Source organism: Malus domestica, chromosome 14 (assembly GCF_042453785.1).
Source record: "Malus domestica chromosome 14, GDT2T_hap1".
NCBI classification, from domain to species: domain Eukaryota; kingdom Viridiplantae; phylum Streptophyta; class Magnoliopsida; order Rosales; family Rosaceae; genus Malus; species Malus domestica.
Genome location: NC_091674.1, coordinates 11,927,555 through 11,954,738, shown reverse-complemented (window position 1 = coordinate 11,954,738; position 27,184 = coordinate 11,927,555). Strand labels below are relative to the sequence as shown.

The 27,184-nt window shown below is 38.0% G+C and overlaps 1 long non-coding RNA gene across 6 annotated transcripts; it reads left to right on the top strand.

The window, feature by feature from the left end:
• Nucleotides 1-10,527: 10,527 nt before the first annotated feature.
• On the top strand, nucleotides 10,528-26,196 carry LOC108174880 (uncharacterized). 6 transcript variants are annotated; one of them, XR_011575517.1, is made up of 13 exons: nucleotides 10,528-10,803; nucleotides 11,230-11,381; nucleotides 13,759-21,036; nucleotides 21,248-21,313; nucleotides 21,882-22,362; nucleotides 22,804-23,004; nucleotides 23,215-23,456; nucleotides 23,556-24,383; nucleotides 24,496-24,792; nucleotides 25,221-25,325; nucleotides 25,473-25,628; nucleotides 25,724-25,874; nucleotides 25,959-26,196. It is a non-coding gene; the product is annotated as an uncharacterized lncRNA (long non-coding RNA). The 6 variants fall into 6 exon arrangements; XR_011575516.1 differs by having other exon boundaries at nucleotides 10,531-10,803; nucleotides 23,556-23,596; nucleotides 24,308-24,383; nucleotides 25,724-26,196; XR_011575514.1 differs by having other exon boundaries at nucleotides 22,815-23,004; nucleotides 25,724-26,196.
• Nucleotides 26,197-27,184: the final 988 nt, after the last annotated feature.

The window sequence follows — 27,184 nt, the reverse complement described above, 5'->3', positions numbered from 1 at the left end:
TTGGACCTTAAGGCCCAATGGGCTTCGAACGTCAAGCCCATTGACTTAAGTTGTATGACAACTTAATGAATAATGATTCACTAAGACCCAAAAGCCCAAACAACACCCCATGGCCGGCCATTTAGAGGAAGGGTAGTGAACTTGCTTTAATTACAAGTTTGCCACTCAAATGAATAAAGGTATAAATATGACTTTATAGCCTTTTATTCATTAGGGTTTCTTTTAGAGAAAATTGGTGAGAACTTGTCTCTCCATTTTCTCTCTAGGAGGCCGGCCCCTTGGGGGGTGCATCTTGCAATCCCACTACTCCAAGGTCACTCATTTCTTCTCCAATCTCTCCTTGGTGAAGAGACTTAGAGGTTCCCTACTTTGGGAACTTGGAGAAACCTATTCTTCCATCCAAAAATATAGATTTAAGATGCAAGGAATGAAGGCCCTCTCTTTGGGTGATTAGCCTTTGCTTATGCAAAGAGGAATCTACAAAGGTATAAATCTCAACTCACTTTGTTTTGAATTGATTAATGGTTCACCAATCTACTAGGCTTTGAATTTCTTGGTTAATGTTTTGTTTTTAAGTGCATGCTAGCATGATTCCGCCTTTAATTGTTAATTGCATGCTTATAGATGTTGCTTAAATGAACATGTTTTTACAAAATTTTCCTTCAAACCACTAATTGGGAGTCACTGAAGATATCAATTCGTTTATCCATAAGATGTTTGGCCAAACGTAAGCCAGATAGGAGGGCTTCATATTCGGCCTCATTGTTCGACCCTTTGAATTTGAAACGAAGAGCATACTCCATCGCCACTTTGTCAAGGGTCGTAAGGACTAGTCCTGCTCCACAACCTTGTTGGTTGGACGAGCCATCAACATATAAACTCCATGTTGGGGCTTTTGGTTCTATTTTCTGAGCTTTCGAGGGTAATGAAACCACTTCTTTAGGCGTAGAAACAATGTCAACAGGATATGTGAAGTCGGCAATGAAATTTGCCACTGCTTAGCCCTTCTCAGCTGGCTTTGATTGGTAGGAGATGTCAAACTCACCCAATGTTATCGCCCATTCGATCATTCACCCGGAAATGTTAGGACTTTGGAGTATCTGTCGAAGAGGATAATTGGTAAGCACGATGATAGAGTGTGCTTGGAAGTAAGAGCAAAGTTTTCGAGCAGACATGACCAATGCTAGAGCCAATTTCACAATGTTGAAGTATCGTCTCTTCGCATCTTGTAAAGCCTTGCTAGCGTAGTAGACAGGCCGTTCGACATTACCATCTTTTTGAATGAGAACGGAACTTACTGCTAAAGCCGATACCAACAGATAGATAATGAAAGTGTCACCAACCTCAGGTTTGGAAAGCAGAGGGCCTTTACTCATTTAGTCTTTGATGTTCTTGAATGTTTCGACACATTCATCAGTCCATGTAATGTACTTCTTAATTCCCTTAAGTGCTTTGAAGAAAAAAATATATCTGTCTGTGGCCTTAGAGATGAACTTAGTTAAGGCTGCCACCTTGACAGTAAGGCTCTAGATGTCTTTTGAAGTTACCGGCTCCTTCATGTCGAGGATTGCTTTGATTTTCTCGGGATTAGCCTCAATGCCTCGTTGGCTTATCATGAAGCCTAAGAATTTGCCAAAGCCTACGCCAAAGGCACATTTGTTGGGGTTCAACCTTATTCGATACCTCTTCAGAATGGTGAAAGTTTCAGATAGGTTGGTGATGTATTGGTCAGCATGTTTGCCCTTAACTAGCATATCATCAACATAAACTTTCATGCTCTTCCTAATTTATTCGGTGAATATTGAATTGACCAGTCTTTGATAAGTCGCTCCTGCATTCTTTAGGCCGAAGGGCATGACTTTATAGCAATATAGTCCCCTGTAAGTAGTGAAGGCTGTGTGTTCTTGGTCCGGAGAGTTCATGAGGATTTGGTTGTATCCTGAGTAAGCATCCATGAAGGTTAAGAGTTCACACCCTGCCATAAAGTCTATAAGTCTGTCTATGAGAGGAAGAGGAAAGCTATCCTTCGGGCATCCTTTGTTTAGGTCAGTGTAATCAACACACATTCTCCACAAGACCTTTTGGAGTAGGAGATTTTCCTTGGTCAGATTCTTCTTAACAAAGACAACATTTGCTACCCACGTTGGATAATTGACTTTGCGGACGAAGCCTATGCCTTTAAGTTTTTCAACTTCTGCCTTCATTGCCTCGTACCATTCAGCATCACAAGATCTTCACTTCTGTCTCACTAGCCTGGTCATGGGGTCAATACTTAAGCGATGACAGATGATATCGGGCGAGATGCCTGGCATGTCCTCGTATGACCAGGCGAAAACCTCAGTGTTCTCTTGCAAAAAAGAGATTAATGCCAACCAAATAGGTGGTGACAAGGTGGTGCCAATCTTCACCATGCGATTTAGATAATCTTTTAAGATAGAAACTTTCTTCAGCTCTTCAGCAGGTTGTGCTTGCTGGGTGAAAGAGTCATCTCGAGGATCGTCGGGTTGACTGTTGCCACCGTGAAGATCCAAGTTGGCTTCATCCGGGCTAGTCTTTATGACTTGGTCATGTATAGAAAAGGTTTCCTTGGGCACAGGCAGCTGTTGTTGCTTGACCAAAGTGTTGTAACATGATCGTGCACTAAGTTGATCTCCTCTGATGTAATCATTGCCATAGGGGGTTGGAAATTTCATCAACAACATATGTGTGGATACCATGGCCTTGAGATCATTAGTGCATGTGCGTCCAAAGATGACATGCGTCCAAAGATGACATTGTATGCCGTTGGGCAATCAACCACTAGGAAGTTAGTGGTAATGATAGTTATGTAAGGGCCTGTACCAATGATGAAACGTAAGTGTATGCTCCCTAAAGGTTGCACGATATCACTGGAGAAGCTTATCAGATGAGAAATCGAGCGATCGAGCAAGTGTTCAGCTATATTAAATGCCTTGAAAGCTTCAACAAACATGATATTGACCGAAGCCCCCGTGTCTACCAGGATTTGTCGTACTTCAAAGTTGGATATGTGAGCCTCCACGATCAGTGGGTCGTTGTGAGGGTAGATTATACCTCTTTCTTCCTCAGGGTAGAAACATATTGGATTCCAATTAGGCTTTTGATACTTGCCTCCCCTGATGTCTTCCACGTGAAACACTTGGTGGCCAGGCCTTAAAGCTCGTTCACTGTTTTTCATGGCCCTATTGGAAGATTCAGATATGGGTGTGCAGCCGCTTATGGAATATATCACATGCACTTGGTGTTGGTTATCGTTATCCCTTGAAGGGGAAGAAGGAATCGATCAATTTTTCCTTCACGCACTAAAGCTTCAATATGATCACGAAGGGTGATACACTTCTCGCCGTCATGGCCGTTATGCTCGTGGTAGCAGCAAAACGTGCCCGTGTTCTTCGTGGGCTTGTAACCCGACTGCCTCGGTATTGGCTTTGATATCAAGTGTGCTATGCTAGGGTAAATGGCCACGCATGTGGCGTTCAAAGGTGTGTATGTCTCATACCTCGAGGTAGAGCATTTCCTGACACCTGCTTGGCTCACTGTGTTGACTACCTGGGGAAGGGCATTATTGTGGCGATACCCTTGGTTATCGCGATAGTGTCCCTTACTCTTTTTACTAAAATGAGACTGGTGAGGATGGAAATCTTTCCTTTTACCCTAAGTTTGATATGTCTGTTGACTTGGTGAAGTATTAAGTAAGGCAGGGGAGGCACCGCTACTGTTTGGAAGGTCGAGGTCTTCTTATTTAGTTGGATCTGGCTTCCACTCCCTACTTGTTGATAAGGGGTGGCTGTGGGGTGTTTCCCTTGATATGTCTTTGCCTCGGCGGAGGCATGGTTGTAAGCATGTGCCATCACCTCAGAGTAAGTCTTCCAAGTGTTGGCATTAATCATGTACTTGAAAAAACAATCATGTAGGACTGCCGTGAAGGCTTTGAGGGTAGTCTTGTCGTCTGCCTCGGCACAACGGGAATACTCACGACTGAAGCGGCTAGCATACATACGTAATGACTCGTCTGGCTTTTGGCGAATAGTGTACAAGTCATCCATAGAATGCAAGCGATCGGTCTGGAAAATGTGTTGAGAAACAAACAGTTTCTTCAATTCCTCAAATGAGTCTACCGTCTCAGGTGGAAGATGGCAATACCAGTTTAGAGCTCCGCCAGAGAGGGTGGAGGGGAAGAGAAGACATCGCTCTTCGTCGGTGTGCATCCGGTATGCCATGGTGGACTCAAAAAGGTTAAGGTGTTCAATCAGGTCCTCCTTTCCAGTATAGAGTTGCAAGCCAAGCTTCTGCTTTGTCTTTGCTTAGATGGGGGTGTCGAGGATCCTCCTTGTAAGAGGATCAGGCTTAGGTTAGTTCCAATCAGGTATCTCAGCTTGTCGTTTAGCCTTCAACTTGTTTACTTCCTTAAAGAGCTGTAGGACAAAAGGGTCCTGAGTGGAGTCATGTACCACTGGAGCTTTCTTTCGTAAATCTCCATCTCCTATTGGAAGTAGGAAGGTTTGATCAAGAGCATGTGATTTTTCCCTTGATTCGCCGTACTGACTTCCAAGGTATGTCTGTCGGAACATCTCTGAGTCCCCTATACCTTTGTGTTCCTCTAGGACTTGTTTCCCCTTCCCCAAATTGGTAGCTGGCCTGGGACATAGGAGGGGACCGAGTTTTTCAGAGACCCTTGGGTCATTGATCTTCGAGCTTACATGGATGGGATTATCTCGAGTTGCTTTAGAAAGTCTTGACAGTCGCGAAAGACGGCTTTCGATCCTTCCACTCCTTCTGTAAGGAGGTGTTTTCCTTCACTTCTCCTGTTTCGGGTCGAAGTAGCTGGGTTGAGAAAAGTCTCATGTTGGTCGTCATTTCGATGAGTAGCTCACTCCTTAACAGGAATACCCATGTCGATGGTAAATGACCCTCTGTGTTGGGGGGCACCCAGTTGATGGTTGACTTCCACAAGGGTGATGAGCTTTTGTGTTTTAGTTTATCTAGCCTCGTGGAGCATCTCAAAGACCTTCTCATACTGCTCTTGGAGGATCTCATTCTTCATCGCTATCTTGTTGTTCTGAGCTTCCAGCTCATCGACTTTAGCCTGAAGAGCAAACTTCTTTTGTTCCTTCCTTCGTTGCTTCGCGCCAAGTGCAAGAGGGGTGTCATTCTGTGTGTTGTGGCTTCCTTCACTCCCCATGTTGGAAAGGGATGCCTGGTCAAAAGAGAGTATACGAATGGTGGAAACCAGCTTAACAAAGCTGAAGAGAGTGGGAATAAGTGTCGTTCCCACAGACGGTGCCAAATGTTGATGCACAAAATCCGTGAGGACTTTGGTACAACATAAATTGTTAAGTTTGTGACCTTCGCTAGATTGCTCCGGTCACTAGTATGAATAAGTATGTAAATGGATAGGGACAGGGAAACAAACACAAGATGTACGTTGTTCACCCAGATTGGCTACGTCCACGGAGTAGATGAGTTCTCATTAATTATGAAAGGTTTACACAAGTACATAGGTTTAAGCTCTCCTTTAGTGAGTACTAGTGAATGATTTAGTACAAATGACATTAGGAAATATTGTGAGAGAATGATCTTTATTTATAGAAGAGAGTTTCTAGTTTCATTCTAACATTGACATGTGTCGTGTTGTGATTGGCTTCTGATGTTGACACATGTCGCGTTATGATTGGCTTCTGATGTCGACACGTTTCGCGCTGTGATTAGCCTCCTGGTTGGAGGGAAACTCTTCTGGGTCCTTGACAATATAACGTTGACCGATGCTCAGTAGTTTCAAGATTGATCAAGTATGGTACAAACAAAATAATTCGAAACAAACCAAATTCCAATTAATTATTGTAAAGTAGAAATTGAGATGATTGATTTTATAACCTACTTAAATTAAAAACGAATTTAATCAATAAAACTAAGACACTATGCAATATTAAAACTAGAGGGAAAAGAAAACAGTTTTGGGAGAAATCAAATTAAGAAAGCACCAGGGTTCCACCATCACCTATCAATCCTATGAACTTTTACCAATTACTTATGATCTACACATGCCACTTTGAATGTTAGATTTTCCTAATTCATATTCTACTTGGAACCTCCAATATAGAACGTATATCTAACATGCAACCCGTCCAGACGTTCGGAACAAATCTGAACATGAAAAACTCATTATGCTTTATGAAAACCCTTTGAAAAACCATGCAACCCTTAAGACGTGGTGTTCATCCTAAGTGAAATTACAATTATTAATCACAAGAAGCCAGTGTCAATTTCAAGGAACTTCCGACCAAAATTGCATCAAATTACTTTTCTAAAGATCCTAATGGTGATCAGGCATTAATACAATTAGATAGTTTTTATCCCGGTGATTAATAATTCAAAGTATGCATGCAATCAATCATAAGCAATTAAATAAAAATCACATATTCATGCTAAGGCTCAAGGCTTCGCCCTAGCAAAAGGAATTAGTTACGCATATTCATAATTGAAATCATAGAAAATATTATTAAGAAAATGATTGAAAACACTTTCAAGTAGAAAATCTCCAAAAACCCTAGCAATTATCTCTATCTCTAAAATTGCATAAAATAAAGCGTAGTAAAAAATAAAGAACGGCAAAGCAATATATTTGCTAAGCCATCCACAAACCCTAAAAACAGGTCCTTTATTCCCACTAGGAGACTAAGAATTAATAATCAAAAATAGGAAACACAACCCTAAATTAAATGGTAAAATTCGCCTAAAATCTGAACAGCCACGTTTTGGACCCATAAGCTGCTCCAAAGCTGGCCCATTATAGCTGGATCTAATGTTTGAAATATTCTGAACACTTCTCCAGAAGGCCACGAAACCATCCGAGGTCATCTTGAGCTCCAAAAACGCAATTTAAGCCCAGAAACGTCATTTTCCAACACTGTGCATCGCTCCTTTATTTTATTGCCAGAAAATAACCGCTTGGTGGAAAAATCCCAAATTTTGATATGATCAAGCTAAGTGACTCACAAACGTCCTTCAACTGGAATTACTCCAAAATTCGTCCATTTGTTCCTGTTTTGCTCCAGAGGAAGTCGAAAGTCCTATATTGAAAATACAATTCAAAGTATCAAAATTCTTCCAAAATATTAACTAAAATATACTAAGATTAAGGTAAAATATACAATATAAAATCTACTCATCAATCTGATTTTGGAGAACGTTAGTTGAGGGGCTGCTGCATATGTGAACAGGGACAGCGAGGATGAGTTGTTTTCTTTGTTGTCATCCGCTGTAGGTTCAAATTTGTTGCTACTGCAAATGGTGGTGATCGGCGACTACAGGTGCAGTGGTCATTTAGACTTGGTTGGAACATCACGGGGTGGTTCAGACCACCCACAAGAAATTCATGGAGTTGATTGCAAAGGCGGGGAGCGAATCACTTAGACTTGGTTGGAACTTCTAAACCACCCCGAAGAAATTCATGGGAGCTAGGTTGTGGTGAAGGTGGAGGACCCCAGACGGCTTCTTTCCCGGGACGAAGCATGGACGATGAAGAGCATCGATCACTTAGATTTGATTGGAAATTCACGGGGTGGTTTAGACCACCCACAATAAATTCATGGAACTAATGGTAGCGACAAGGAGCAGAGAGCGTCTGGCCATAGAGCTTCGTCTCAAGCTCCGTCGAGTGGTCTGGACCACTTAAAATTTTACGGCAACCACCTCCATTTTTGCTTCGGGGGAATGGGAGAGGTTGAAGAAACAAATTGCTTCTTTTTTTTCTGCAAAGTAGAGAGAAACAAAACAAAACACAAAGGAAAGATTAACCCAAAAAATGGATTTATACCTTTTGAGTCTTTGCTTTTCCTTTTTGTCGTCCACCTACTTTTCTGTTCCCTTACTTGGAGTTCTTCGTCTTCATTTATGACCGAGAGAGATTCTTGCTCGCTTCTCACTTCTTCCGCACTTTGTCTTCTGCAAACCTTCTTGAATTTCAGCAGAGTTTTGGTTCTCCTTTTGCTACTGATGCGAAATAGATAAGCACACAAATTAAACCCTCTTTTTGTCAAATTGTAGCAAAGATGTAAGTAGGGATCGTTCTAAACCGGGGATTAGGAGGGATTGCTAAACACTTGGAAACTGACTTAAAAACTCAAAAACAAAGTTTAAAACACTAAACTAGACTCAAAGAATGCAAAAGTAAAGGTTAAAAGACTTAAACAAACCTAAAACTCAAAACAGCAACTAGAAGGCTCAAAACTGCCTAAAAACCACTTTCTGGGCAGTTTTGAGCACCTACACTAATTTGGACGAAATTTGATGAAAACTTGAATCAAAATACTTAGAAACACAAATCAAAATACTTTCTAACTAATCTAAGACTTCAAATGAGAGGGGGATTTGTTTTGGACGAAAATTTAACACAAAACAGAAACTTTAATTAGCACAGATTGTAAAAACGATTTTGGTGAAATAGATGGATAAAAGGCTAGTTAGGAGGTTCTTCTCCACACATGTCACACTTGCAAACAAAACGATTTTCAGTTGTTCTTCCAATAAATTATAAATACTCAACGCCCCAGATTAACCGTGAATTGCACTAATTAACCCTCAGTTTTTCCACAAGTTATTAAGTTGGATGATTGCATACGACAACCCAAAACATTCCCTACAAGTTCCCTACATGAATTGCATAATAGAGATACAAGCAAGAATCATTACGTTCTATGAAAAACATAAGCATTGACGAAGCATTTGTTACTATGAATTGCATGAAACTTATGCTAAGAATTCATTCAACGCGATCGTTTTCAAGCGATCTTCACTACTTGTGATTATAAGATTGTAACTATTAGGTGAAACTCCCTCATAATCTAGCATCATATTCATGCATGAAAACTAAGCGTGCACTCTCAATCAACATACATAAATAAGTATCAATCAAATAGATGAACGAATTGAATCCACAACTTATGAAATAACAACTGAATGTAATCGAATCAAATTGCAAGCATGTACATGGTTTCGAATTACCCCCCAACTAAGGGGGTTTAGTTCCTCATACTCACAACACAAAGTTTATTGAATTGAAACATTGAAACATAAGAAAGATCACACCTAAAAATTCCAGCAATCTAAATTGCACAGCAGGAACATCTAAGAACCTTCCTCCTCTTCCTTGGTTGCGGCACAGGGGTTTGTGATGGTTTTTGGGGGTTATGGATGGTGTAGAATGGTGGAAAAGTGTGTAGGATAGGTGTATGGGACGGCTAGGGTGGTTTTGGGTCAGAAAATATGGTGAATGATGAAGGATAGGTGCTGTTGAAGATGGGGAATGGTTTCTGGCATGAAGGATTAATTTCTGGATTATGGAGAGGGTTGTAATTCGGCCAAGGGAGGTAAAACATATATATATAGGCAGCCAAACCCTAAAGAAATCAGATTAGACAAATGGGCTAGGGTTTAGGTGCGGCTAGGGTTAGGAAATCCACCAAAAACTAGGGTTTCTAGAACATTAGGTGCGGCATGGGCTTAGGGTAAGTAATCAGATTTTTTTCATGTGAACAAGGCCTAGGTGTGGCTGATTAAGTGGGCTAGGGTTAGGGTTAGGTGCGGCATAGGTCCAAGAGGCAAAGATGGGTCATCCAAAAGCCCAAAGCCGAGAATAGAAACTCTCGAAATTGGAAACCTCCAAAAATAGAAACTTCCAACTTTAGAAACTTTGGTTGCCAATTCCGATTTAGGAAAGATCAACCCAAAATGGAAACTTTTAGGCTTAGCTTTCCTACTTCAAGTAGGAAACCTCAAATCTCGAACTCTTCAATTTCAACCCAACCTTGTGTTCCAAGCATGTCCTTTTCATTCCAAGCTCACTTTTTGCTCTAAAAGCTCCAAATTGCATCATTTCATGTAATATGTCCTTTAAACCTGAAAACACATGAAAGTAGCTTAAAAGACTACTTTAACGAAGAAAACATAACAAAGATGCATAAGAACTAGCTAACTAAGGCGCATAAATATGCTCCTATCAGCTACTCCTCTCTGCTATCTCTTGGTCATTTGCCATCTCTCCCGTATGTCTATTTTTTCTGTCTCTATCCTCCCCCTTTCCTCGACAGAGACAAGTCTTTATAGACTTTTTCTTTACGGTTTTGATGAAGGAAAGTGGGTGTGGGTAGTGGAATTGGAACCACCTCCACTATCTGTTGTAGTTTTTAGAGATAGGAAGAGAAAACTCCCATTTCAGTTTTCTTTCCAACGTGGAGTAACCGCTCCCTCTTTTTTATCCACTTATTTTTTATCAGAAAAGGGCTAGCTACTTGATGTTTGGGCATTAGGCATCAATGTTTTTTTTTTCTTGGAACGAAGCCCAATTTAATTTTTCTGGTGGATTTTTTTTTATCTCAACAGTGAGGCTATGCCAACTTCCTATTTCATTTAATGTAGATAATATTGTTTGTTTAGAAAAAAATAAAAATAAAAAAATACCCCACTTAGTAATATGATCTAGTAGTATTATTCTTTACTTGTAAGTGAGAGATTTTAAGTTTGATTCTTGCCAAATACGAATTTGAATCATGTTATTTCTAGCTCATTATGAGGCTAAATCTAACCCCTTCCCTTGGTACAAATAACGTTGTTTGTTAAAAAAATAAATAAATAAATAAATAAAAATCCACCGTCTTTGGGCCCGGTCTCCCTCAGCATACGCTATACAACGCCAAAGCCCCCCTTCTTCCTCCAAACCCGCTCCCACTCTTTCGACCTTCCCTTTAAACAATCACTGAAACGCCTTTCACTTAACAGTTATTGAAGGTAATCTCCCAAAGCTTCAACAGTGTTGCTGGATTATATTTCAATTTGTGATGAAATATATATGAAACCTACCTCACCTACCACCTGTTTGACGAAATGCGTCTGTCAATCTCTTAATTTCAATTGGGTATCTATGAATCTTGTTTTTCCCCTTTTTGGTGGCCGTTCAAATCGTATTATGCAACTGGTTGAGCTCAATGATTCAAACATGATTAAAGTTTGTTATTAATTTATTCATGCTGTGTGTGCCCTTATTGTTTACTGTTTGTGTTATAGTAATTTTTGCTCCATTGTTACGGCTCAGTTCGAAAACTCAACCATAAGGACCAACCGGGCATGTTTGAGCTGCGTTTACCTATGACTATTGTGTGCATGTTTATGTTGCTTTCTGAAAAGAGTTTCTGAACTTTGTGGTTTTGATTACAGGGCTAAAAACATCTTAATACTAAAGAAAGATGCCGCATAGAACTCGGCCAATGACTGCGCTCTTGGTGTTTACTGGACTGAATATTGTACTAGTTTCAACCATTACTCCAGTCTATGATTTCGTCTGCTTCCTTCCCTATTGGGAAAGACGGGTAAGTTTTCATTTGTTGCTTGTCAAGCAAACCATCTTCCAGAGGAAAAAGAAATTGGCATTGAACTTTCTTTAGGTTAGGTGATCACTGGATCTTCCCAACATCATCAACAATGTTCGGCATACACATGCAGCATGCAACTTAAAATAAAGTATAGTCGATGGCTTACTTGATATTGTATGACTATGTTTGCTTGTACTGTTGTACATGATGTTATTATATTCATTTACAGCATTAATAATATCTTCATCTTAATGGATTTGTACCAGTGAGGTGAAAGTTGTCAAACCTAAGTATCATTTTTGGTTTTAGTGTGTGTTCAGCATAGGGATAGTTTTGTTGATTGAAGCTTTCTGGTGTCATCATGACAGTATCTCTAAAAACATATGGTGGCATTAGTGGAATGAATTTGGGAAATTAGAAAATGCTCACTTATTATAGTTGGATGATTATTCAAAGTTTTTCTGTTCTTTTCCTCATACCCAGAGGAAGGCTTGTCCGCAAGTACTTGCTTGACCAACTTAAGTTTGGGATATGCAAGCTATTAATTTCAACGGTGTTCTCCTGTGGGTGGGAAGCAAACTTCTAGAATGAGAAATAAAATTTTAGTAGCTGGTGTGTTCTAAAAATGAGAAAAGGAAATACTTTTGGAAATCTTAAGTTCTTGACCCAACTAAGACTTGTAAAGCATACGAGTCCCATCAAACAATCTTTTTTGAGAAAAAGTGGCAGAAAACTTGACCAAAATATGATTTATTCCAACATTAAACATATTCTTTAAGCCTTGACTAGGCACAAAATTATTAATAGGCTCCCCATTGTGAGAATGGACTTGGGAATAAACAACTGTATTCCGACAAGATCAATTGTTTCTTAGTTCCTTACTTTTATAAGGATTAGGATTAGATTGTGCTTTTCTATTTCTGTTTTAAACTTTCTATTAGAATTTCTTTCTTGGATTAGGTCTAGTGTCCTTTTTCCATTAGGCTTAAACCTTTATAAATGCCTGTTTTATGACCATTTTGTTTTTAGTTTTCATTTTTTTAAGAGAGAAAGAGAGAGTACATGGAAGGATGGATGAATATTGTAGAGGGAGTGGTAGGAAGGAGGAAGGAGAAATGCACATGGAATGGCATAAAAAATGAAAACTAAAGACTAGAAACTATACCTACTTAATTGTTTTTGTTTTTTGGTTTTCATGTTCTGTAACATTCTATTCTTTCTTCCACATCATTCCCATCACCCTTCTTCTATCTTGTTCTTGCCATCTCTTCTCTCCTGTATTTCCTCGTTATTACTAATCGAGAAGAAAAAACTAAAACGAAATAGTTAACAAAAAGCCCCATAATTGGTGAAGGATCTTTATTATTGTTTTCCCCAAGTGTATAAAACTAAAAGATGCAGTTTGAGCCTAGAAAGAATGCTACGAATTCACTAGATTTCTCCAGCCTTTTTAACTTGTAGACTTGTGGTGAGCCATACTAAGAACTACACTTCTTGGTTATAAATTCAAAGATACGAGTCATGTGGTACTATTGTCCCCCTGTGTAATTGATAAAAGAAATGACTATTTAATATCTGCATAACAGAGATAAGTTCTCTTTGATTTCTGCTGGGAGGAAAACCTAAGGGACCTAGGAATTTTTGTATTATGTTGTAGGTACCAAGTACTAATATGAGGAAAATTTCAGGCCGCAAAAAAGGAATACAAGAATTTTATTTATTATATATTTAGAATGTGTATCAGCTAACTGCAGCACAGATTTTATGGCCTTTCTTGATGTATTGGGATGATGTCTATAAACCAGTCTATGTGATGCATACTCAATCTAAACCACACTTTTCTAAAATCTGAAAACCATATCTCCTGTTCATGATATGCTATGCAAATGGTCAATTTGCTTTCTGCATTTTGCTCCCATGCCTGTTGTACTTTGTCTCGTTTGCACTAGCCAGACTGTTCTACAAAATGCATGCCAACCACAGTACTTGTGGCTGTGTGAAAACTTGATTACATGCATATTTTATGGGGTTGTATAATATTGAAGGGGAAGCTTTTTGTGTGCACGGTTTGAACTGGTCGATATTGGTGAAGGTTGTGCATGTCAATTTTGAAATCTTCAATAACCAATCAAACCTTCTGTCACTTTTAATTGCAAGGTGTTCTGTCAATAACCAATCAAACCTTCTGTCGCTTTTAATTTTGAAATCTAATTGCAAGGTGTTATGTTCTTAGTTTTTCACTTTTAAATATATTTTCTGTCATCTACCATTTGATTAAATATTGCAGTTTAAACCGCTTTGATTGGATTGGATTGGAATGGATTGAGTCAGTGAGTTGGTTGCACTCATCTCGTATCCTCTTTCTTCTTTGCAGAGAGAACGGCGTCGTCAGGAACGTGAGGCTACCATAGCAAATGGCCTTAAATCAAGATAGAAATATCGAAACGTCTTTAGTTACAGGTTTTATGCTTTTCTAATGCTTAATGCAGTTTGAGGTGTGTTCTATTTATCTAAGATTTTACTAAACAGAGATAAGAAGGTATATGATTCTTTAGGATGCCTACTTATGGATTTTATCTCCGTATATCCTATCTTCTAATTTTGAAATATGTTTGGATACAACCTCAAAGATTTGTAGGACATCACAGTGAGCATACAATGGAATGCTGTATATTATATATGCTCTATGCAAACTGTAACATATAAGTCCTTGGGCTTTACAAACTGACTTCTGAACTCATATGCTTGGTTTGCAAGATTTTCAATGTCGGTTCAATGTTGCAGTTTACTAGATCTTTCTGGGCAAGCCGTTTTCTATCGATTAGAAGGTACATGCAAGGTATCTCAGCCAAGTTTGGAAAATCGGCTTACAATTGTAGAATGAGATAGAGAGAGGAGAGAATGAGACACGAACACGAATGCCAAGTTTACTACATTGGATGCAATAAACGTTTGTATGTTAATGTACTAGTCCAAACCGCTTATTCTGACCAACAAACATAGACAACTCGAGCTGTTGTTGATGTGAAAATTACTTGACACACAAATTAAACCCTATTGATGACAATTGTAGCAAAGATGTAAGTAGGGATCGTTCTAAACCGGGGATTAACTAGGGTTGCTAATCTACTAAAATAAAACTCTAAAACACTAAACTAGACTTAAAAACACAAGAATAGACTCTATAGAGTCTAAACTGACCTAAGTCACTCAAATCTGCAAAACTAAGTGAAATTGACTCAATTCTAAACCTAACAAGTGATTTGGACGAAATTAAAACTTACTTTGACTCAAAAGATTAAAAGAAAACAGATTGTAACTTAACTAACTCATAAAACACTTAAAAGACTCAAAACAGCACAATACTAACAATTAGACTCAAAACAGATTCTAGAGATGAAATTGGACGAATTTAAGACTAAACTAAGACCCAAACAATGTTTATGGACAGATTCTAACCTATATTGACTCAAAACACTCTAAAGAACCTAATTAGGACAGATTCTGACCTAAAAACATAAAACAGAAAAGGGGGTTTGATTTCTGACGAAATTGAATTAAAACTAAACAAATTGCAAATCAAGTTAAACTAAAACGAAATTAAGATGAATTCAAGGGTGAAAAGCTAGTTAGAGGATCCTTCTCCACACATGAACATATGCAACATAAATCGATTTCCAGTATTGTTTCTTTAAACCATGAACGACAATGCCCCAAATTAATCGTGAATGTATAAATTAACTCTCAGATTTCCCTAAATTCATTGAATTGGATGAATGCATGCAACAACCCAAATTATTCTTCTCAAGTTCCCTATATAAACAGCATGATAGAGATACATTCAAAGATCATTAAATTCCATGGAAATCATAAGCATTGACAAGGCAATTATAACTATGAACTGCATGATACTCTTGCCAAGAATCTACTTAACACGATTGTGACTAACAATCTCCACTACTTGTAATTATAAGTTTCTAACGATTAGGTGAAAGTCCCTTATAATTTAGCATCAGATTCAAGCATGCAAACTAAGTAGGCCTCCTTAATTAACACACAAGAATAAGTTATCAATCAAATAGATAAGTAAACCGCATTCATGCTTTACGAAACAATAACTGAAAGGAATCAATTCATATTAACATATGTCCATGGCTTCAAATTCACCACTAACTAATAAGAGTTTAGTTCCACATGTTCATAGCAATTGAAAAGCAAATTCAAATAAACATCGAAACTGAAACGAGGGAAGAAAGAACTCTTAAAACTCCCAAGGATGCAGATGGCTTGCGCACAAGGCCCTCATTCATCAATGGAATGCACGACAAGGCTCTCCTTCTTCTCCGAAAGGTGCGGCAGAGATGTATATGGATGGAGGATGGTGTTTCTTGATGTAGAATGGTGATTAGGGTTGCAGCAAGGTGTTTCTGAATGGTGTGAAGGGTGGTGACGAATTTAGGCTTTAAAACATCTATTTATAGGCATGGCAAAGCTAGGGTTTTCACAAAATCTGATGGGAAAAGGTTAGGGTTTTGGAGATAAAAGGCTTGGCCCATCCAAGGGAGAAAAGAATTAGGGTTTAATGCAGATTTTTAGGCTTCTAGAACACTAGGTGCGGCACAACCCTAGGGTAGATGGATTAGGGTTTAAACTTAGCAAAAAATAAAGGATTAGGGCCCTAGGGTGCGGCATGGGCTTAGAACAAAGCTGAAAAAGGATTAGGAAACTTCCAATTCAAGAGTAGAAGCTTTCAAGAATGGAAACCTCCAAGAATAGCAACTTCCAACTTTAGAAACTTTGGTTTCCAATTCTGAACTCTTTGTTCTTCATGTTCATTTCTTCATTTCTTGCCTCCTTTGATCTTCAATTTCGTCCATCCATTTGACTCCAAGCATGTGATATCCATTTTATGCTCAAAACTGCTTCAAAAGGCTCCAAATTGCACCTTTTTGCATACTTTGTCATTTGGACCTACAAACACACGAAAATAGCTTAAAACACTATAATAACCACAAACTAACTATAAAAGTGCAAGAAAATAAGCTAACTAAGTCGCATAAATATGCTCCGATCAGTTGTGATATCAAATGGTCCGATCTATTTTTGCGCACATGTTACACTCATGACTAAGAAAACCTATATGGTTAGGGTTTGATATAATGTGATAATTAATAAAAGTTCGGAGCTACACGACACGGGAATGTACTCAAAAGTGATGGAAAACGTGTGTTTTCCTGGGAGGCCTCGATGAGTTGGTCCAACATACCTTGAGCCTCCAAGCATCCTATGTCTACGTACGCTGCGAGTCAGACAGGAAGGATGCTATGAAGGGTGAAGGGGAGAAGACTGAAGCGATGGTTGTCCGTAACATACAACGTGCTGCCATTGCTGAGACGATGGATGAACAGGAACTTGTGGCTGAGCGAGGCACGGCCTTGATCACCTCTACAGGTGAAGAGGGTAAGGCTTTTAAAGTTTATGATTCTGTTGTTAATAATATTTGGATAATTGAGTCCGGTGCTATTGCACATATGACATTTGATTCTAAGCTTGTTGGAAACATAAGAACATCTAACATCTACTTAGACTGATGTTTACCACGGCTGATGGTGGTGCCTCCACTATTCTGGGAGAGGGTACGGTATCCCGTACTAACAATATCAACCTTGATATTGTTCTCATGGTTCTGTCACTTGCTTATAATCTTCTTTCGGTGGTTCAAATAACCATTACCTTAAGTTGTTTGATTGTTTTTAACCTCATTTTTGTGTGTTTAAGGACATTCAAACTCGGAGGACGATCATCACTAGCACAGATTCAGCAACGATGTCAAGTTCCAATCTCACAATAGGTCCTCTTGGCAAGATTGCAACTGCAGCTTCCAGCAGTTATCTATGTACGCTTAGGGATTAGGGAGTCTAGCATCTACTAGTGAGAAAGAACTAGCGGAAAAAATGGCTTGGAGATTAGCTAACAGCAAGCAACCTTTCTTGTATGTCATTAGATCTGGCTCAATTTGTGGTTCCGATTGGATTGACCTATTGCCTCAAGGTTTTGCTGAAGCTATAGGAGAAAGAGGTGTTAGACTTAATATGTTCATGTGAGCTGAGAAGAAATCTTCGAAAGCACAGCAAGTCACACACAGCAGCAAACACTCAAGCACCCTATGATCACAAGCAAGGCCTTATGCACACTCACCACGACTGTATAACTCAAACCTATAGGGTGTTTTCTGAGTGTTGGATTTGGTGGTATGTGCAGGGACTTAGCCTTAGTATTACTTTAGTCTAAAGAAGGCTTTTCAATTGCACTGTACCAATGAACACTGTTTTGAACCACATTTCATTTTATTTACAAGCTTGCCACTAGGATAGGATGCTTTTAACCAACTTTGACTTAATTTACAAAATTGCCACTCTGGCTTAAAAACCTATTTTCTGCTGTTGGTTGCATTTCACCTTTGACTCGGTAACAGAGAGGGGAGGGGGGCATCTCTGTCGAAGACAATCGCTCCCATTTTTGACTCGGAGACAGCTGGGTGTGCCTCTGGCGAGCGGAGAGAGGGGACAGAGCGACTACAAAGGAGGGAGACACAGGGCCTGATAGATTGGAGCTACGGGTTGGACTGAGTGAGAGAGAGATTTAGGTAGGTGCTCTGCCAGGATGTATGGGATTTTCTCCCATTTTAGAGAGAGAGATGGGCCAAGAGAGAGATACAGAGCAGAAAGCATGGGTGTGTGTATTCTTTAGGGTTAACGGGTTACGCACGGAGTCGGTGAGGAGGGGATGGGTGAGGGACGAATGGCAAGGTCTGGGATTTCAATTTTCTCCCTTGATTCAAAAGGTAATGTACTGTTTTTTTTTCATTGTTTAGTGTCTAATTGCCATTTGCTTTGTTACAATTTTCATTTATATTTTGTTCTTTCATTCAAATTGTAATGGATGTTTATAAATGGTTGAGTTAGGTGCTCGGATTATGTCTTTGTTTTTGTGAATTAGGGTCTTCCACCGATTTAATTTATTTGTTTCTTGATTAATACATACGTAAGCTCTTCGCCTCTTAATATTTTGATTTAGGTCAATTGTTAAATTCTTGGAAAAAATTGAAAGCATTGTTCATTTTTGTCCCAAATTGGTTTGGTTCTGGTTTTGAAACAGAAACAAAAACATAAACTCCTTCATCTACGATTCACTTATTCCATTCCAGGTATTTCTCCATTTCTCTTTTAATTTCTTACTTTTTGATTCAAGCGTCAATTTTTATTAATTAAATTACAAATAAGTATTATTGACCTTCATTTGGTACCAATCAATCAAGTGAGAAATGAGTTGTTTGAATGTTTGATTTTACTTGAATCAGAATCTCCAAGGAGGAGAAAGAGAAGGATTGGAATGATTTAGGGTTTAGGTCTTAGTATGTGAGCATGCGTATATATGACTGTAATCAAGGTATCACTTAAGCTCTAATTGTGACTAGTAAATTTTGAATGACTGCTAATTACTATTAAAATCCCAAATTCCAATTTGTTGTGTGAAGATGGGGACCACAATTGCTTCATCTCTGTTGGAAATGTGCCCTAAAACCAATCATATGATGATACTTTACGAACATTTCACATGTTAAACTAATCTAGTTTAATATCAAGGGCAAAAATTATTGTTTTAAGCCGTCTCATATAAATGTTATATGCTTAAATGATAAGTCCAAGGAATATGTAATTAGGAGAATGTAATTTAAAGAAGTTAGATTCATGAGACCATTCTTTTTCGTATATATATCCTAAACGTTCCTTATCATAGGATTGCCAATTGGGCATTGACAGTCTGTTAAGATCAGTACGTGCTGTGTCTTCTTTCAGAGAGAGTGACTGGTTTTGAGTCATTGGTGATTGACACCAAGACAAGCATGTAGGTGCTCAATAGAGAATGATTCCACTAAACACGGTCAACGAGAAGTTCTCATACTCATGTCACATGAGAACTCATGGTTGGGATAATGCAAAGTAGTCCTTTGACCTGAGGCATCATAGTTGTCTTGTGGTTAGGTCCTTGATCTTTGACTATGTCAAAGTCACTCTATCAGAGGGTATCCACGGCATAGTTGGGGTTAAGCCACTTAGCCATGGAGGCAAGTGAATGCGCAACAAGGGATCTCTAACCTTCAAACCGTTTGAGGGATAATACTCTATGATATGATTAAGAATCTCTGGCCAGAGTATGAATGAGATTTCGGAAGTGGTTCCAAATCACATTCAAGGTAATCATATAAGTAAATGAATCACATTGGATAGTAGACATGATTAAACTATCAAACCAAACAATGTGGTCAAGAGTCTTGTATTAGAGAAAGTTCGTATTGCATTGTAATCCTAAACTGAATAGGTTCTCCACCTCTTCTGATTAGCTTGGGTAACCATGACATATTGCTAGGTGTCACTTATGGTTTGTGAAAGCCCTAAACGTGTATAATCACTAAAGGGAAGATTGAAAGTAAGTTTCAATTCACAATCGATTTGAAAGAGTTCTAATCACCCACTGCCTCGCTAAAAGGAACCTAATGGATCGTACACCGTGTAAGGTAGAGATTGAAGAAACAACGGAGATGAGTAAGGATAATTAAATGGTTTAATTATTTATGGCAAGGATTAATTAATATGTTAATTAATCAAATGAATAAAGTTCGTTAAAGACCTTGGGTTAGTTTTAGGCCGCAAGGCCCAATGAGATTTGAATGTCAAGCCCATTAACTCAAGTTGTATGACAACTTGAAAACACAAAGGGCATGAAAGCCCAATGAACCCTTAATGGCCGGCCATATAGAGAGGGGTAGTGAACTTGGCTTAATTGCAAGTTTGCCACTCCATTGTGAGGTGGTATAAAGGCAACTTTATAGACATTTCATTCTTAGGGTCTTTTTTGGAGAAAATTGGAGAGAACATGTCTCTCCCTTTCTCTCTAGGAGGCCGACCCCTTGGAGGAGATTAGCTAGCAATCTTTCCTCCTCCAAGGTCACTTATCTCTTCTTCAAGTCCATCCTTGGTGTGGAAAAATTAGAGGTTCTCAACTTTAGGAACTTGGAGAATCCTTTCAACCATCCTCATCCAAGAAATCCATGGATCTAAGAAGCAAGGAATGAAGGCCCTCTCCTTGGGTGATTAGCCTTTGCTTATGTAAAGAGGAATCAACAAAGGTATAAAATCTCTCAACTCACTTTGTTCTTGAGTTGAGTCTTGGTTCACCTTTCTACTAGGCTTTGAATTTCATGGGTAATGTTTTGTTTTTGAGTGCATACTAGCATGATTCCGCCTTTAATTGTTAATTGCATGCCATAGATGTTGCTCAAATGAACATGTTTTTTCACAAAATTTCCTTCAATCTCAACACAATTAGTTTCCACGATTACTCTTGAACCCTAATTATCTCTCCTCTCAGATGCAGACCACAATTGCTTCCTCTCAGCACAATTAGTTTCCACGATTACTCTTAAACCCTAATTATCTCTCCTCTCTCTAAAATCCATTTTTCGATTTCTGAATAGGGTAAATGGATATTGTTTCTATGTGCAGGTGTTACTCAGAGAAGTTTGAAGGGCCCCGGGAAAAGGAGGATTGCATTTCAAAGTAGAAGAAATACAAGGCCACCCTCTCTTTGCGTATCCAATCTTACCCTTCTCCTAAATTTTTATCAAACTATAAGATTTATTTTGCTGATTTTATTTTTTGCGATTTGACTTTTTATCTCCTGATTATTTTTATTTTTTGCAGAGGTATTACTTTTCCTTTGACTGGAAATTTTAGTGTTTTTAAAGTATAATGTTATCAAATTCTTTTTTTTTCTAATGTTTTGATTTTGGGCTTTTGCAGGGAGTGCTAATATACTTAATTTTTGGGATTTTTTTATCTTTGCATGATTTTTGGGCTTTGAAATGGGTATGTGTTGTTTTTAACGTTTTGGTTCTCACCTGTTCCGTTCTTTGATTTCTGTTGTCTGCCTCCTTCTAGGTTGCTTCGTGAGTTTCATTTTCCATTGTTGGCTTATGGAATTTGTAAAAATGGTTATAGTTTTGTGACCAAACCCCGTAAGAGTATGCCGAAACACAGATTAGCATGCAGTGAACATACATTGAATTTGAACAAAATTTAATATATAAGTGAAGGCATATGCAATGAACAGACATTGAATTTAAAATTGATAGGGTAGTTAAGCTTCTGCCTTAATTATTCTTTGTCACTCACTTTTGGAATTTAATTCATTGATTTCAAAGTCACTCATGTACTCTGTCTTACTCTATTCACTCATTTTTAGTATGCACCATTGAATTTTTTTGTCATATATTATTCACTCATCTACTACACTAATGTTGAGATTTGGGTATTATTTGGTTTCCCATATGTCCTATTTTTAAGGGAAATCTAATATATAAATGACTCCAAAACCTCATGTTGCGGCACATTGAATTTATTCAAATATTGATTCTTTTCCTTCTATTCACTTCAGTTGTCGTCTTCTTCTTCGTTCTTTTTTCAATGGCAAAGCCACATGTTGTTGAGCCTTTTGCTGCTACTGGTCTGGTCCAATTCGAAGGAGTCGGTGGAGCACAATCTTTAGGCCTTTTGGAGGAGCTGAAAAACTAGTCTCGACTCCACCAGCCGAAACATATTCCCAGATATGCTCCAACTCCATAATGAATTGGACATCGGCCTGGAACACTACTCTCACTCTTTCCTGCTTTCATTTTCAATTTTTTTTTGGAATTTTGCGCTGAATTTCATTTAGGTGATTTGTGAAATTTGTTTTTTTTTTCTTTTGTTAGGCAGCTTTTGGTGTGCCTGCGAATGTTGATTTGGCGATGCGTTTACAATAACGTCAAGAGGGAAGAGATTCAAAAGATGTTCCCAGTGTATCTGTTTCAGAATTGAAGAGGTTGTTGATGTAGAAGTTTCAGCGAGAATGACTGCGAGATGCACACAAGGATCAGGTTAGAGATCTGCGTTGTTTAACATTTCTGTGTAAACACTTTTGAGTCTCAAATATAGCTCAAATTTGGGGTGTCATACATTAAAGCAGCATGTGCTTTTGGCTCATTTCTGTACAAAAGTTGAATCTTTGAATCTGCTTATTTATGTTTTGAAATGAGTGTGTTTGTTGTTCTTCCTACTGGAAGTGTTTCATGTGGAGATTAATCTTTGAATCTGCTTATTCATGTTTTGGGAATGTTAATCTTTTTAATTTTTTCTTTCCAGGAAGAAAATATTTAACAAAATGAATTGTGACTATAAAGTTAATTGAAGCTTTGAAAAATTGTGGCCGAAAAGGATGATAGATTAATGTTGTTTTGTTTTTCCTTCCTATCCAAAAACTGCCTTCGGATTTCTTGATTGTGTGTTTATTTAATATGTGCTATTATAATCGTTCCCAGTATAATAGCAGGACCTACTACATGAGCAGGACCAAGTAGCTGACCCTCTACAACAAAATCAGCCCGCTCGAAAACCCTAGCTTGAATGTGGTTCCAGAGCTCAACGATTGGGTCTACAATGGCAACAAAGTCCGAGTCACTGAGCTTCAGCGCATCATTCACGACCTTCGAAAGCGGAAATGCTTCTCCCAAGCCCTCTAGGTTTCCATCTTTCTTTCTTACCTTGCAATTTGTGTTATCCCCTGTTTTGTTGCTCAGAAAATGAAAGAAAATTGAAAGAAGCATAAAAGTAATTAAATTTTAGTTAAAGAAAGTGAGTGAAAGAGGGAATTAGGATTTTTGTTAGTTTATGTGTTTGTTTGTATCATAAGTAATTGGAAATTCCTCTGATTTTGTAATAATGTGTTTTAGGTTGCAGATTTTAGAGTGGATGAATCAGAAGGGGATATGCATATTTTCGCTGGTTGAGCATGTCGTGCAGCTGGATTTGATTGGGAAGGCAGAATTTTGCACAAATTGTTGTGAAATAAAGCTAGTTTGAGCATGTGGGTCGAATCCTATTGGACATTGTTGCATCATGGAGCATGTGATTGTTGGGAAGTTGAAGCTAGGGAGGAAGATTGGGAGTGGGTCTTTCGAAGAACTCTATTTAGGTATGGTAATCAGTGCTTGATATCCTTTTTTTTCCTTAGAAAATTATTCATTGTGTTAATTTAATGTGTTTTGTAATGAAATTGCTCTTCTGGTGTTAGGTGTAAATGTACATAGTGGGGAAGAGGTGGCTATTAAGCTAGTATGTGATCGATCCTTAAATCGTAGATTCAGTTCTGATGTTTGGTTTATGGCTAAATGTTTGCAAGCATTGTATAGTTTTGTGCCTGAGTTATAAATGGATGGCTTCATTAATGTAATGGAGTGTGAGCTTCTGGTAATTCATTATGATTTCATACATGCTTCCATATATATTGAAATTGTCCAATTTGCTCATGGATGTTTCTGTATGATTTTTCATGTCTCCCTTGATAAAAGCTTGAGCAAAATATGCTTATGAAATCGATATGTGGTTTAGCTTTATAAATGTGTCTGCATCTGTACTGCTTATTTGCTACCCATATAAACATACAACTTTATATGAGATTGCCCCCCATTTGAAAATGAGTGTTTTTATGCGATGTTTATGTGTAGGCATTGGAATTAGTGTCTTTTGTTTTTATTTTGATCCCAGCTGCTCAAAATTGAATTTTTTGTTGGTGTGAATATATATGTGAACATATAATATCAACATTTGGAGTGAATCTAATTCATTTTAAATTTTCTTAAATTTATTGATTATCAGATGACATAGTTAACAACTTCTGTGATTTTAAAACACTTGGAGGTGAGATTTACATAATTAAATAGTCAATTGAAAAATTGACATGAGATGTTAGTTTTACCTGATTGATTTCTTTGTTGGGTTTATTACTGCTCAATGCTAAAACCCAAAAATGGTTTTTTGGGCAAGTGGTGATCGGCCTGCCTGGGTTAGGAAAGACCGCTTACTGCAATGGCATGTCTTAGTATATCCAACTCATCCGAAGGTAAAAAATTTCACTCTGAATTCTGGGTTTTCTAGTTTTTCCATGGCTTCAATTTTGGTTTTTCAATACATCTGAAATATTTATAGTGGCAATTTGTTGTTTTGGCTTGCAGGAAAGTTTTTGTGGTACATTCGGATCATTCCGCCGATGCATTGCCGTATCCTTTTTAGGGTTTTATTTTTTTCATATTTATTGTTCGTCATTTGTAGTGTTGCATTGCATTCCAACGTCGAATATTGAGGGTAATATAGTAGATCTACTGGTTCACCTTCTTTCATTTGGTGCTTTCAACTTTGAATTTTTTAATCCTACTCATTTTGCTTAGTTTTTGTTGGATTTGGGTTTTGCAGTTCAGAGCCGATTTGGGGATTTTGAAATGGTGGACGCTGGGCCAGTTACACCACAACAGGTACTTCAATTTCAATGCCATGACTGTGCATTTCTTTTGCGTAATTTGATCTTCTACTAATTTCGATTGAATTCCAAGAAATTTTTTTTATTTGCTTAGCTTAATTTGTTGTTGTTCAATTGTTATGAAGATCTGTGAATGTGTATGAATTATTGGTTTCTGATTTTTGGTGAACAATGTGAAGTTGCTTGGTGTTTTAAGTTCTTGATCAAAAGAAAGTTGCATTATTTCGTAATGGCATTGCCGCTTGTAGTGGTTGTTCGGATTACTGTGTCATTTTATTTATGCAACACTTATATGATACTTTTCTTATTGGCTGTATGCCAATATCATCAATATCTTATGGATTAATATGCTTACCATTTTGTATACATATGTTTTGATTCATGTTAAACTTTTTGTATTGTTTTTGTGTTTGTCATTGGCAGGTGAATTTGAAAACATTCATAGTTATCCATAGGACCTTGACGGAGTGTGCAATTAGTATTCATATAGATGGTATTTTATGTTAATGATGAAAGCATCTGGTTTAGGTTTGTCGTCAAAATTTATGCTTAGTTGTAATAATGCTTTTGCTTAGTTGTTCATGTAAAAATGGAACTGTTTTTTTTTTTGTACATATATAATTTTATATTCGTTTAATGTTTGAACTTATGCTTATTAACTTGGTTGTTGGTAAGGCTCTTCTAGAGGCAGTGTTGGCATGTAGATGATGAGGAATTAGGCGATGAGGAGGAAATGATGAAGGCAGATGACCAAAAGGTCTTATAGAAGAAGAAGAAGCTTAGAAGTTTGATACACCAAGCAACTCCATCTGAAAGTGGAAGAATCCAAAGGTAAACCCCTTCAAACTCTTTGATTATGGTGTTCTTTAGTTGATTGCAAGACTAGAACTTGAAAAACTAACATATACATATAATTTTTTGTGAAGGAACTGCGGTCCAGTGGCTGTATAAAAGAAAAGGACAACGCATGCTCTCTCTCTCACAGTAGCTCTGTGTTCCTCTCCCCCCAAACCTAATGGCTTCAGCCCAATTCAGAGCCTGCTTGGATCAGGACCTCTTGGAGATTCGGAGCTCTAGGTGAGATAATTTTCCCCAAATTGTATTCAATCTGTGTTGCTTCATTTCATTTTCCATTTTAATCTAGAATTGTTGATATTTTAGGCGGGTATTGCATGTATAACCACAACAATTTTTGTGTTGGATTGGGGTCAAATTGTCCAACTTTATTAGCTATTTGGTCGCCTGTGTATTTGTAATATGAATAATATGAATTAGGGTTTTTCTGTTAGTGTCCGATTGGTCAAGAAATGATGCTTCTTTTTTGTTATCATGCCTATTTTAGCTGTAAACATCTGAAAAACTGCTTAATTGAAGTGAGATTTCCAGTTTTTGAGCTCAATTTCAGGTCTTTACCTTTGAATTTGTTTACATGTATCCCTGCTAAAGCTACATAATTGTGTTGAATTTATTCAACTTAAATGTGTTTTATTCATCCAATTACATCTGAAACAACAGGTTCCCGCAGCAACGTGCGGGCATATTTTCTCGTTTATACTAACATAACCCTAATGCATCTTCACATAATAATGTCATTAGGATTCCTTATTGTATAAGGATACAATCTACCAAATCTCAATCCAAATATGATAGTATTAGGAGCCCTTATTCTCCAAATATAACCGAAATATATACTTTACTTGGAATCCAAGTTATAGATTATAACTAAACCCTAATCCTACTTACATTCCATGTCAATCCTTATTAACTATATTGATCTATTAGCCGTTGAATTAGAGTCCAACATCCAACAAGAGGTCGCATTGTGCAATGGGAACCGCAAAGGGAAGTTTTGGTTCATACCACGGTGGGTGTGTTTTGGAGCCATTGTGGTTGGAACTCAACCCTAGAAAGTTTATCGGAAGGGGTTCCAATGTTATGCCAGCCCTGTTTTAGCGATCGAAAGGTGCATGCAAGGTATGTGAACCAAGTTTGGAGAGTAGGGTTTCAATTGGAGGATAAGTTAGAGAAAGGAGAGATAGAAAGAGCTATTAAAAAACTTATGGCAGATGACGATGGGAAGGAAATGAGTGTGAGGGCCATGGAGTTGAAGGAGAAAGTAGATGTTTGTACGAGGAAAGGTAGCTCTTCCTACAATTTCTCTAATGAGCTTGTAGAGCTCCATCATTTCATTTTAATTGCATCACTCAGGCTTGAAATAAATTTACCGTGTTAATGCTTTAGATAATAGAAAGATTAGTTATCTCTATCACTAGAAATAAATACCAACCGATTCAAAATCTGTAGCATTTGTTATCACTACAAGAAAAGAAAAAATTATTACGAGACGAAAACGCTTTTCGTCTGCCAAGTTTCGTAGCGATCGTCGC